Genomic DNA, 14251 nt, shown 5'->3' on the forward strand with positions numbered 1-14251 from the left:
CAGCCCTTTATTATAAGACTATGTCTTTTCTACTTAAAAAAACCCCTTTCTGTTATGAACCGATGATAGATGAGAACAGTTTATTTTTAAAATTTGAAAGTAAAAATAATAAACACATGTGACAAAATATTCAAAGCCCACAAAAATGTGTGAAATGAAAAATGGAAGTCACCTTTCTGTGCCCTATCCTTTATCTCTAGTCCCTCTCCACCAAGGTAATCATTGTAAGAGCTTCTTGTGCAGCCTTTCAGAAAATGTAAACAACATACCTACATATATATGCACCATGTGCTTTCATTTAATGTTCTATCCTAGAGATGTTTCCCTGTTTGCATGTGGAGAGCCACCTGACTCATTCTCTTTGCTATCTATGATCATTTTTAATTGTTTAAAGTGCTGCCTGGCCTGACAATGATGCCCGATGAGCTCTGTACTTGAAAATCATTTAAAAATTTTTATTTCTAGCTTGGGGATTGGGGCCACAATTCAGAATGAAGTAGCATCTTGTGAGGATTTACAGCAAGATGAAAACACACACTGCATCCCACATTTTGCAGCAAAACCTGCGTAAGATGGTCCTTGGTTTTCACATTGCCTAAATGTGCCATCTGTCTTCAGGGCATCTGGTAGAATGTGTCAGTACATCAGCATGGCATTCTTGATGGGAGAGGGCATTTCTGACTTCCATGTCTACTACCAGGTTTGGATCAGGGTTTTAGCGTATTCAGGAATACATTAGTAAATGATGCCTACACCATCTACCTCATGGTCTAACATCACTCACTACTGATTGAAAATGAAGTCCCTGGATGCTTTCTTGGGTTCTTCCGTGGAACAATAAGAAAGATTAGTTTCTCTTTTTCTCCCCCCGCAGTATAGTCGGTATTTTGAGAAAATACAAGAATAGCTCACGGGGATATTCTTTTGTATTCTTAACACCATTAAGGAATTGCCCAAAGAATCAAATGGATGTCTTCTGACGTTTTCTAACTCATCTTTTCAAGCATTATGAATAAGGCGCAGTGTTCTGAATAGTGTTCTGCATGGGCTAGGCCTGTCGATAAACACCCCAAGCCTTGGTTATTAAGAGCACTCTCTACTCAGCAAACCCTCAGACTCCTGAGCCATGGACGCAGCAGTTCACTCTCTGGACTCGTTTCTCTTAGCTGCTGCAGAAGCTCTTCCTGCTTCAGCAATCCAAGTGATCTATTTTTCCTGTCCTAAAAATTAATTGAGTCCTGCTTCTGACTGCCATGACTATGAAAAGCTACGTCTTTGCTCAGCAACAGTCTATCAGACTAGATCAAGCTGGACTTACTTTGAAAGCCTCCATGGCTTGGCACAACCTGGGGACCCTGGATCTGAAGTCTGAAAGAAATTAGGACAGGGCTACAAGAAGCTTGTCTAAGAGAGCCATTTAAAAATGTGAAATATGGCCAGCAGTCTGCACAGTACAAATTTTCAGACTCCCAGAAGATGAGGGAACTATTGTTATTATTGAGGGAAGGTACTAGTGGACAGTTTGCAAACTGATAACATTGCAGGGAGTGGATCCTTAAAGCAAGACTCATTTGGGTCCAAGTTCCAACTGTCAACACTTCGAATTGAGAGGTCTCAGGAATAACACTTAACCACTCTGACCTCAGTTTCTTCTGGGGAAAAAAATCTACATTGGTTGTCATGGAGAGAAGGATAATAAAGTATATGAAGAAATGTATGTTAGGAAAACGACAAACGATTCTAGCAGAGTGCTTGGCACTAGTAGCTGATGACAGTGATATCAATATAGCAACAATGGTTACTAGTCAAAAAAGTATCCTCATTCAGGCCACTAGCAATTTTCTCAGGGAAAGGCTACGAGGATTTCAGATACCTACACTATATTCTGGGGGACATTTGCAGTCCAGCAGGCTGCCGCCTACTCCTCCTCTACAGCAGTTGTCTTTAGGCTCACTATGCCCCAAAACTCTATGCCTGTAAGTCAGCGGTATGGACAGTCCCAAAGGGATTGCTTTGTTTCCAATGAAGGACATAGTTAAGGAGAAAATGGAGACTCTAAACAGCAAATGCTTAATTAACTTCACAGTACTGGGAGAAAAGTCTAGCTGAGGCTATTTAAATCTTGAGAAGCATATGCTCCTTTCTTTGACCTGAGTCCTTTCCTTCCACAGAGCACTGTTCATGTTCAAGTTATTGAAATTCCATGTGACCCTGACTTTGGACCCCTTTGGCCTATGAAACCTCCATTACTTTTAAGCCACTCTTACACTTGAGGTAAGTTTGTAATTTGGGGAGTGTTTACGGTATTTAATTGGGTCTGTACCATATCAGGAAGATATTCAAGGTTCTTTGAGGCCACCAAGTCAAAGATGTTTATAGAAGGTTAGAGTTTGAAAGATTCTTAGAAATTCCTAAATTTAGTAGCTTGGCTTTTAACTTATTTGGGATGAGTGCAGAACAGGTTTTATTAAATAAATCCCTGTGCAGGACACCAATTAAAGCAATTGACAAAAGTGCAGTTATGCTCATTGCAGTGGAGGGAAGGAAGAGAATCCCTGAGATACCTCTGGGATCTGAAACACCTTTGAAGACCACATTTGTCTAATTTACTTTTCGCCTATTAGGAGAGGATGACAAGACAGTTCTATCTTAAAGTATGGTATCCTGGCTACAGTATTAGCTTCACCCCAGAGCTTGTTACAAATTCAAATTCTTGGACTCACCCCAGACCTACTGGAGGCAGAGTCCAGGAGTCTCTGTTTTAACAATTACTCCAGATGACTCCAATGCACGCTCACTCAAGTTTGAGAACCAGTCCCTCAAGGGCTTTTTGGTGAATATTTCAAGCTCATTTAATACAATACAGCTTCAATAGATGTCAAGGATAGCCCTTTACACATCCCAAGGAATTTCTGTGGTACACACCCTGTCTTGGGAGTGGTTCTTTTCCATTCAATACACTTTAGTAGCATTGCAGGGAACTCTGTCTATCGTACATTGGAAACAATTCAAACGGTGGTTCTTCCCACAATAGATTGTTTTAATGGATTTGGCCAGTAGCCAAACTGTTCCAATGGAATTACACCCCAAAAATATGCTATTCTTAAGAAATTATTTGTCCTTAGAAAAATAATGAACTTAAAGAGTGATTTTCAGTTTTCAAAACATGTTTTGCATGTAGTATCTTCTCGTGTGATAATGCTGCCAGTCTAACCCTGACACCCCCACGTAACTCTCCCTTCCTATATTTAAGAGTACAAAATCAAGAACGGAAGGGTTAGGTAAATTTTCCTAGATCACATACAGAGATAGTTGCAGAATGAATATTGGAATCCAGTTCTCCTTGGTACGTAGTTCACTGTTTTTTTTTTTTTTCTGATGAATACATTAGGCCACTTCCTGAGATGTGAATTTACAACCAGATCAGTTACTTCTATGGAACTTTATTTTTTCTCTCTTTTCTTTTGTTGATAATTGGGTGTAATAAACTTCATAAGCCCTAAAATTGTTGAATTCCCAGTTTGATGATTAGTTAGGGAGCGTCCTGCCCTATCCCAGTAACAGGTGAGGTGTGAGGTGTTGTAACTAAGGGAACTATTCCCTTCTGATCCTATTGGTGGGCATCTGTTTCTAGTTGTAACTGGCCAAACATTCCCTTTGCAGGAAAACTAATAACATCTTAACATATGGTCTTGAATGTGAGCCGCCAAATGACCTTGCATGGAGATTAATTGAAGGTGTTAATGGCATAGTTCCCAGCCAGGAATGTCAAAATACTGGCTTGGCCTTCTATGTACATGTTTTAAGAGGATTTGCTATTGATACTGAACTGGATTAACTTTAAATATAAAGAAAAATACTATAACTTCAGCAACCACCTGTGAAGCAAGTTTCTGTAACAAAGAAATCTGGATTAGTGCTCCAAGCAGGGTGCAGGATAATGAATTTGACATCCCTTAGGACTCCCTTGAAAAAATTCCCATGATACAATCTTCTTAAGTAGGGGTAATATAGGGAGCAAAATTCTGTTGAGAGTAAAAAATCTATTGTATGACCTTCTCTAAGACTCTGCTAGAAAATGCCATTAGAGATTAGAGTTGACTTATGGGTGTTCTCTCCTACTGCCCCCTTCCCTCCCACCTCACCCAGACAGGAGGAACAGGCCAAAGACCAGTGAAAAGAACTGTACTTTGAATTGTATTTCCTCACATATTTACATAGAAATATGTTCAACTTTTAGGAAGCTTATTCAAGGTTGGTTGTCATAATTATCTCATGACTTAATCCTGGTATAATCTCCCATTCTCTCTATGGGTTCCTTTTTTTAAAATTTCTATTTTACTACCCTAGTGCTTGAGTTCTTCTGCATGTGTGTATGTTGATTATAATTCACCTTAACGCTGCTTGTGGGATATAGATTATAAAGACATAAAAGTAAACATGGAATAATCTCCTTTCATGCATATATTTGCAAACCCATAAACTCTAAGGAAGAGTGAATTAGATTTTTAAAACATTGAAAATTATGTTTACTAAGCCTTTTTTGCCCAGTTTATACAGCTGTTTTGGCCAAAGGGGTCATATAAATATGTCAACTGCTGCTGGCACAACTGACTAGAAAGTAAAACTATTAACTCAAATACAGCACCACCAATCCAATCATGACTTAGAGAAGAGATCCTTGAAATTACAATTTCGTATCATTTTTAGGAACTACTCAGTGTCTAGTTCTTTGAGTATTGCTCTTTGCTCTTGCAACATCGCCTACATACACATCTCAATCTTCTATATTATTATATAGTATTTGTGTATATTTTCATTTGTTCTGAAAAACTGTGAGCCCCCTGAGGGTAGACCTGTGTTTTATTTATCTTTTTAATACCCAATGTTTTCTGCAATGACTGACACAAAACAGGCCTCAGTTGTTTGGGGTTTTTTAAATAAATAATTCTGTGAGCCTGGCTGCAAGGAGGTTTTGTGGTATCAGTACTAGCTTACCGGAGCAAGAAGAATGAAATTAACCCATAGTATCAATACCCACATTACACATTCGATTTTGCAAACTCACTGAAGCCAGCTAGGCAGTTTTCTTTACGCCATCCAATAGCACACATTCATGCTTATTGAGAAACATTTTGTAACATATGAAAAAACTCTAAAAGCTTAATTATTCTTAGAAACTTAGCACATTTTGTGCCTGTGTACTTGTGCCAACAAGATTCCATATGTGCATTTTGATTTTCCTCTAAATAAAATTCCCCAAATTCTTTTTTTAAAAAATCTTAACTCATTGTGTTCAGATGAAAGAAGTAGAAAACGAAGTGGGCCAGCTTTATCTAATTTTCCAAATTGAATAAAATGAAAAACAAATAAATGGATGATGAAAAGCAAGGTATGTCTGATTCCCTTGGCTTTCCTGTTGGTCAAGCCACTCAGGTCATTCAGTTGGGTCCCCTGTAATTCTTTGCACATTTGAATTTCAACATCAGGCGGAATGGTAAGCCATTCACTGGGCAATCCAGGGCAAAGAGAACCACATAAACCATAAAATGTAGGAATGCTGACTCCAACTATCACTGGAATCCAGGCTTAGGTATCTGGGAGCTGTGAAACACAAATAGAGTTATAAAGAGATTATGTGGCCCTGGATATTGCAAATACACTACACACTGTTTTCCCTCACTAAAATGAGGCCATGGATAGATACCTCAGTGGAAAAAGCAATTAGTGGTAGGGAATGAAGTTCCTTACTTTTCTTTCCCCATTCTCTCCCTCCCAAGCCTTTCAAATCTCCCTTGGGTCCAATTTGGGAATTCTTGCAAAGGCTAAAGTCCAGCAGCTTAACAGCTATTAAACACGGTCGTAAAGTGAAGATGCAGCCTGCGAGTTGGGCTCTTGGCAGCGTCAGAGGAATAAGGCAAATGGCACAACTCTTTTGCTGAAAGGAAATAAAGAAAGAGATGAAGGGAGGGGATGTGGATAAACCAGATTGGGAGTTTCAGATGGCAACCCATGGAGCATACTAACCCACTCTGGTATTGCTATTTAGTACCTGTGAAGTCTACCATTATGCATTATTAAATTCATGTATTATTGAATCACGAATCCTTGTTCCCTGATAAGAAATGGAGATGATTTCTTAGTTTAAATTAAAGCCCTGCCTCCTTATTTGAATAAAACTGCATTACTGGATGCCTAGCATGCTAATCAGAAAACTGCATTAAGCAGGTAGGACTGTACGAATTAAAAAATAATGAAACAAGACTTTTCAGCCAGACATTGTTCCCTCGCCTGCTTTTCATGACAGCGGATTTCCTACTTGGAGTTGATAAGACAACGGCAAATGAAGATAACAACATGAGAGGGAAATCATTCACTCTAATGGGCTCCACCTGTGCAGACTTCAGCTCATTTACATGGCTGCAGAAAAATTAGAAATCATGCAGCAATTAGTCTGTTCTAGATTATGCAGTGTGTCAACTGATACCACTCAGGAGAGCACTAGTGCTAAAATGGTTTCAGAAGATAAATCTACTCTCCTATACAAACAGTTTTAATTACCTGGAAAACGGCATTGCCTATTGAGAAATCTCCATTGTGAACCTGGGCTGCTCTCTTGCTATTGGAATCAGATGTTGGGAAATTCCAGTGTTTATGTAATTGACTCATATAGTATTTGATGACTTGTTGAAGCTGAAACTGGGCATCTTGGTCCGGTTACCAGTTGTTCATCAAAGGCCTCTTTTTTTTTTTTTTTTTTTTTTTTTTTTGAGACGGAGTCTTGCTCTGTCACCCAGGCTATAGTGCAGTGGCACGATCTCGGCTCACGGAAACCTCCACCTCCCAGGTTCAAGCGATTCTCCTGCCTCAGCCTCCTGAGCAGCTGGGACTACAGGTGCGCACCACCACACCCAGCTAATTTTTTGTATTTTTAGTAGAGACAGGGTTTCACCGTGTTAGCCAGGATGGTCTCCATCTACTGACCTTGTGATCCACCCGCCTCGGCCTCCCAAAGTGCTGGGATTATAGGCATGAGCCACCGCACCTGGCCCAAAGGTCTCTTTTAATGTCTTCTTCAGAGTTGGTCCAGAAAATGTAGGAGAGGGTTAGTTTCTTTTTAGGCCCTTCTGTTTATAGGTAGCCTGTGCATCATCAGCCTTAGCTCTCAAATGTCTACAGAAATCTGAGAAATTATCATAAATTAGCTTCAAATATGAACCTTTAGTCAGCAGATCAAACAACTATAAACATCTCCTTATGAATAAAATGTTAAGACCATGAAGGTTTTGGTTTCTTACTTAAGACATTGAGATAGTATTTTTCTTTCTTTTCTTTTCTTTTTTTTTTTTCTTTTGAGACAGATTCTTGCTCTGTCACCCAAGTTGGAGTGCAATGGCAAGACAGTATTTTTTCTGTTTATTCTGGCCTTAAAGTATATGTATCGCTTTCTTTAAAAAGTGTACCTAGAGAAGTAATGTTCATAAAAATCTATGTATAAGGGATTATTTAAAGGTTTCACTTTGGGTTGCTTATAAAAGTGCTTATGTATTCGCACCCACTTTATTTCATCATTGTTATTTTTTGGGGGGTAATTGTTTTATTGGATTTGGGGGTAATGCAATGAAGTCAGGGTTAATGGATTAATTTACAACAGACGCAATGGTTGAGAAGGGGCATCCTATAAGACAAAGCTTTGGTAGCTGGGTAGGAATTACCTCCTGGGGTGTTGGTGGAATGTCTGTCTTCTGCCGGTATCTTTAAGGATGAGAGGGTCAAGGACTCCTTCAAGAAACAGCAGGCCAGGCCGGGCACGGTGGCTCACATCTGTAATCCCAGCACTTTGGGAGGCCGAGGCAGGGTGGATCAGGAGGTCAGGAGATGGAGACCCTCCTGGCTAACATGGTGAAACCCCATCTCTACTGAAAACACAAACAATTAGCCTGGCATGGTTGTGGGGGCCTGTAGTCCCAGCTAGTTGGGAGGCTGAGGCAGGAGAATGGTGTGAACTTGGGAGGCGGAGCTTGCAGTGAGCTGAGATCCGGCCACTGCACTCCAGCCTGGGCGACAGAGCCAGACTCCATCTCAAAAAAACAATCAAACAAACAAAGCAGAAAAAAACCCAGCAGGCCAGCACTTAGCATTGTCCACTGGAATTTGGTCACAAGACAAAAATAAAATATGGTTTCTCATTGGTGGATGCAAGTGGAAATGGGACATGCTTTAAAAGGCAGGTAATATGTACCCTCAGTGACAAAAGCCGGGTCAATCATACCAACAGGTAGAGAAGCAATCCTCTAGCATAGTGGGACTTCAGCCAGCATGACCTCTACTGGTCAAGAGAGTTTTCCAAACTTATTCTCTGAGATTCAGTTCAAGATTCCATCTTCACCAAAAATACAGCCTCTCCAGGGATAGTCCACACAGAACTTTAGTATACGAGTTTTCATTTTTTATTCAGTGAGGTATCTCTCCATCAAAGAATTCCAAAGATGCATAAATTTAGCAAATGTTTCTGTAGCCTTTGCCAGAATAACAAAATGAACCTACCATGCAAAAGGCCCTGAGATGTCCTGGAGTAAAGAGACTTGATGGACCCTGCATTTTCCAGACTTATCTGCACACTGAAGCACTCCCTCGCCTCTTCTGGTAATGGAATACTCATTCGCATCCAGGTTCCAAGAGAACAACTTTGAGTCATACTCCCGTATTTTGAGAGTTTCCCAGAGCAAGCTTTTCATATGGAGAAAACACAAGGACATTAGGGCCACAACTCATGGTGTTGCAAAGCACAGAAGCAGAACTGCACTGGCTGGATGGACTCTCTGAATCATTTGGCTTATTTCAAAGGCAATTTCCTTCTATCTCAACACCTTCATGAACAAAAATACATATACACACACAGATGAAGACATGAAGACATAGAGAAATACACACGCACAACCCCAGCCACACCAGGACCATCAAATCCTAATACAATTGTGCAAATGGGTTTTCTTATGGGAACCACTGAACACAAAAAATGTTTTGGGTGACTATTTTCTCATTCTCCCAAAGCTGGTACTTAATTAGTGCCATCCTAGATGCCTAGGAGAGAAGTTAATTCAATACACACAATGAATACCTTAAGGCATTAGGGCATAATTCTCTCCTGGAACCAGAGCACAGTGAGGTTCTACCAACATTTTTAGGATAATCTTATTTTTTTTTCAAGCTATGTCTTCTCCTACTTTGCTTCACATTCCCTGAAAGGAATGTAAAATGCTATATGATTGAATCAAAAAAATGATGGACCTTTTGATCTGAAACAGATTTTAGAGACAGTGAAGTTCCTTGTCCACATTTTACAGGTGAGGACAGTAAGGCTCAGAGAGATGACCCAAGCTGCTGTGGATGACACATTGAATCTGGTATAAAGCAGGGTTGCAGCTCTGGGCTTCAAACCCAAAGACTAGTATTTATTCTGCCACATCACAGCGGCCTATGGGAGCTTGAGCCAGAATTCCATGCTCTGGCATTACCCAAGGCCCTTCAGGAGAGGAAAGGGCAGGCCTCATTATAAAGATTTGCAGCCATGGATGTGTGAGTTCATCATGTCAAGAAAAGTATGTTGCTCAGGACCCTGAAACTCAGACACTGACATCACTGAGAAGAGCAGGCCAGCTAGAAAATCCTCAGAGGAATTGTGCATGTCCTAGGAGACAGTAAGAAACTTGTTAAAAGGAGAGTGAATTAGTATGTTATGAGAAATCCCCTTCCACAGTGCTAACGGGTCAGTGACACTCCATTTCTGGAAGGATGCTGATAAACGAAGTTCCAATGAGAGGGTGGGAGAATGAATGGGGCAGAAGAGTCTGAGTTCAAGATGGAGACTTTAGCCATGATTCACATACCTAAGGACTCCTTACAACCAATGGGGGAGGACAATATTAAAAAGCAATGGCAACAAAAACAATGAGACATTTGATTGATGGAATATGGAGTATCATACAATAATCAAAAATGATACTGATTCTTGAAAAACTAGAAGTAAATTGGATTGAAAAATATTTGTAAGTGTAAGAACCATGGAAGAAATTTTTAAAATCTGTATACTTGATTACATAAAACATATAATATTTTATGTTAGAAAATGTAACAAAATCACAGGCAAACTGGTAAAGTGATTTGTCATCAATATAATAGGCACATGGTTTACCACCCTGTGTGGGGCTGGAGGAAATGTACTTTGTGTCTTGGAGTATGTAGCACTAGCTGCGTCAGCTTTCTGTAGCCTCTATGGAAATGTGTTCTTGGCCATGGCTGTTCTGTGCTCTTTAAATCTCTTGAGGTCATGAATGTGTCCTCCCACAGTGTCTTGGAGCCACTGTTGATTACACTTGTTGGATGATCCCCACAGGCTGCAGCGGTATTTATAGCACATTTCATAATATCAAAGGGCCTCTAATTTCCTCTGCTAACCTTTATCTTCATTTCCTCAGTCACTTCAGTGAAGGCACTTACAGTGACTTCAAAATTTGCACTTAATGCCCAGAATGACAAACTGCCTTTGTTTCTTTGTTGTGGACCCATGTCAATATCTGCATGCCTTTATCAGCCACAAAAGATCAAAAGGTGTGCAAAATACAATACATGGCAGAGGGAATACATCAGATAAAACCACACCTCTGCAAATACCCTTGATTTGGTGAGAACTTAGAGCAGGAGTTAGCTAAGGGAGTTTGCACTGTGTTGCCCAGAGTATAAGATCTAATCCACCGCATGAGATTCCATTGACTAAGAGCATACTAGAACACTCAGAACATGGGACAAAATTAACATCTGAACAGTGTCCCATTCACTGTAAGCCCAAGGAGGCTCAGTCCTTCATCTTGTTCTCTATCTCTGCTCACTCCCTGGTGATCTCATTCTGAAATATGACTTCAAATACCAGAAAGTGCGGGATACTTGGAAATGTTACGTCTCCAGCCCAGACCTCTCCCCTGAACTCCAGATTCATGTATCAGATTCAACTGCCTACTTGACATCTCCTCTTGAAAGTTTAAGAAAGATAACAGACTTTCATGAAACTCCTGATTTCCCCATATAAGCATGCCTTCCCTATTTCAAAAAGGTAGCAATTCCATTCTTTCAGTCACTCAGTCCTCTCTTTTTCTCATCCCACCTCTGACTGGGCAGGAAATCCTGTTGACTATTACCTTCAAAATATATCCACGATCTGGCCACTTCTTACCACTTACACTGCAACTCCCCTGATCCAAGCCCATCATCTCTCACCTCAATGATTGTCATGGTCTCTAAGTGACCTCCTCAGCTTTGCTCTTGACACCTAATGTCCATGATTATCACATTAGCCAGAGTCTGTCATGCCAGACCTTCAACAATAGCTTCTGTATCTTTCAGAGGGAAAGCCCAGATCCTCACAATGGCCAGAAGATCTTGCTGATCTCCCACCCACACCTTACCTCTTTGACACCATCTCATAGTCACCTCTGCCCTGCTCATTCTGCTGTAGCTACACTGGACTTCTAAATGTGTTTTTAAGAACATGTTAGGCATGCTCCACCTTGGGAATTTTTTTCTATTTATTGTATCCTATGCATGAATGATTCCTCCTCCAGATATCTGCATAGCTTACTCACTCATCTCCCTTAAGTCTTTGTTTAAATTACACCTTCTCAATGAGCCTTTCACAGACCACATGATTTGAAATGAACACTCACCATGATATCCCCCATTCGTTTCTCTGCTTTCTTTTTCTCCATAGCCCTTACTTTACGTGAAATTATAACTTTACTTAATGATTTACTGTCAATGTCTTCCTGCTGAAAAGTAAACACAGCAAAGATAGAGATTCTTTTATCAGTTTTCCACTGCTATAACCTCAGTGCCTAAAATAGTGCCTGGAATGTAGAAGACATTTTTTAAAAGAAGGAGAAAAACATTTACATATCTTTTTATTCACATAAGATAATATTTAGAAGAGAAATAGAAGAGAAAGATATGTATGACAGGTCAGTGCTGTGCAAGGCAGTTTATATGTAATGCTAACAGCTATGACAAACATCTCCAAATCCCAATGCCTTCATGCAAAAGTTTATTTCTCATTTGTACCAAAGTCCACTGTAGATGGCTCCTGGTTGTGCAGGTCTTCTGGATGTCTCGCCTACAAGTAGTAACTCAGAGATCTAATCTGTTTATATGTATCTTTATCTATGTCCTCAGAATACTTGACTTATACCAAACAGGAGATAGAGGCAGAGACAGAGTGATTTCATGAAGTTTTACATAGAATACCTGTATTGCATGGGGCGGGCTTGTAAGTGGCATACATATTTTTGCTCACCTTTCTTTGACCAAAACTCAGGTACATGGTCTCATCTTGATACAAAGATGATGGGAAGGGGACTGGAAAATATAGCTTAACTATGTGCCCCCTTCCCACCATATAGCTTAACTGTGAGAAAATAGAACTAGATGGTGAACATTAGCTGTCTTTATGACATATTACTAGATGATATCAACTGATAAGATAAACACCATATCCCTTATAGGCCCTGACGAGATTACTCAAAGAAGAGAAAATAGAAAACTAATGAACATATAAAGGGATTATATAACCTCAGTATTTCAAATAAAAATGAAAATTTTAATGAGACAACATTTTAGGAAGCTCTTTTCAAGTTTGCTGAGTGTCTATTATGAAAGGTTGTCAAATTTTGTCAAGTGTTTTCTTGTCCGCTTTTATTGTGATAATAGTTATTTTCTTCTTTAGTTTGCTAATATTATTAATGACATTAATTAACTTTTGAATGTTAAAACAACCTTGCCTAGTTGGGAGAAAGTACAGTTGGTCATAATATATTAGACTTTTCGTATATTGTTGAATTCAATTTCTGAATGATTTGTTGAGGATCTTTTTGTTCATGATCATGGACAATATCGGTCCCTGATTTTCTTTTACTGTAATGTCTTCATTAGGTTGTGGCATCAGGGAAATTAAGAAGTATTCCCTCATTGTCCATTTCTAGTCTACTTTCAAAGAGAGTATGTGCAAATTTGGTATTATTTCTTCCTTAAAATTTGACAGAATTCAGTGGAGCCATCTAAACTGAGTTTTCTTTGTGGTAGAGATTTTTAGTAACAATTTCAATTTATTAAATAGACTTAGGGAAACTCAGATTTTTTAATTCCTAAGTTTTGATGCATTGTGTCTTTCTTTTCAAGGAATTTGTCTATTTCATCTAAGTTCTGGAATTTATTGGCATAAAATTGTTCATAATATCCCCATATTACCATTTTAATGTGAAATATCATCTTAAAAGTCCATGTTAGTGAATTGAATATGCAATGGGATTTATATTTTCATATACTGCTGATGAGAGAGTAAATTTGAACAACCTTCTGGAAGGCAAGTGGACAATATGTACCAAATGGCTTTTAAGTATTTGTACTCTATAAAAAGATGCACAAAACTTGTTAAGATAAAAAAAACTTTATCAAACATATAGTTGTACTATATGATTAAATTCTGACAAATGTATGTATGTTTACACTTTTGGAGTATACATATTTGATGTGCATATGATGTGTAGGTATTTCACATGTGACTATTTCATGCTTTTTCATCTCTTCTCAAACGTCTAGCACTTTTTCTCTCTCCCTCCTCCCATCTGATAAATTTATTTCTTCTTTCTCTGAATGTGATGGTTAATTTTACATATCAAGTTTACTAGGCTACAAGATGTACAGATAGCTGGTAAAACATTAATTCTGGGCATGTCCATGAAGGTGTTTCCAGAAGAGATTAGCATTTGAATCAGTGCACTGAGTAAAGAAGCTTGGCTCTCCCCAACATGGACAGGCATTGTCCAATTCCTTGAGGTCTCTAATAGAACAAAAAAGAAGAGGAAGGAGGAATTATCTCCCTCTCTTTTTAAGCATGGATATCCATTTTTTTCCTGCCCTAGGACATTGGAGCTCCTGGTTCCTGGGCCTTCAGCCTCAGACTGAATTATACCCACTGGCTTTCCTGGTTCTGCAGCTTAGAGATGTCACTTCTCAGCCTCCATAATCATGTGTGCCAATCCCCACAATAAATCTCTTTTAATTTATATCTACACACATATCTTCTATTGGTTCTGCTTCTCTGAAGAACCCTGACTAATACACTAATGAAAAATAAAAGTAATCAGAAAAGAATTGCCTGAAAGAACTAACATCAAATCCACCATTTATCTGCATTGATACTCCC

The sequence above is a fragment of the Rhinopithecus roxellana genome, chromosome 17, assembly GCF_007565055.1.
Source record: "Rhinopithecus roxellana isolate Shanxi Qingling chromosome 17, ASM756505v1, whole genome shotgun sequence".
NCBI classification, from domain to species: domain Eukaryota; kingdom Metazoa; phylum Chordata; class Mammalia; order Primates; family Cercopithecidae; genus Rhinopithecus; species Rhinopithecus roxellana.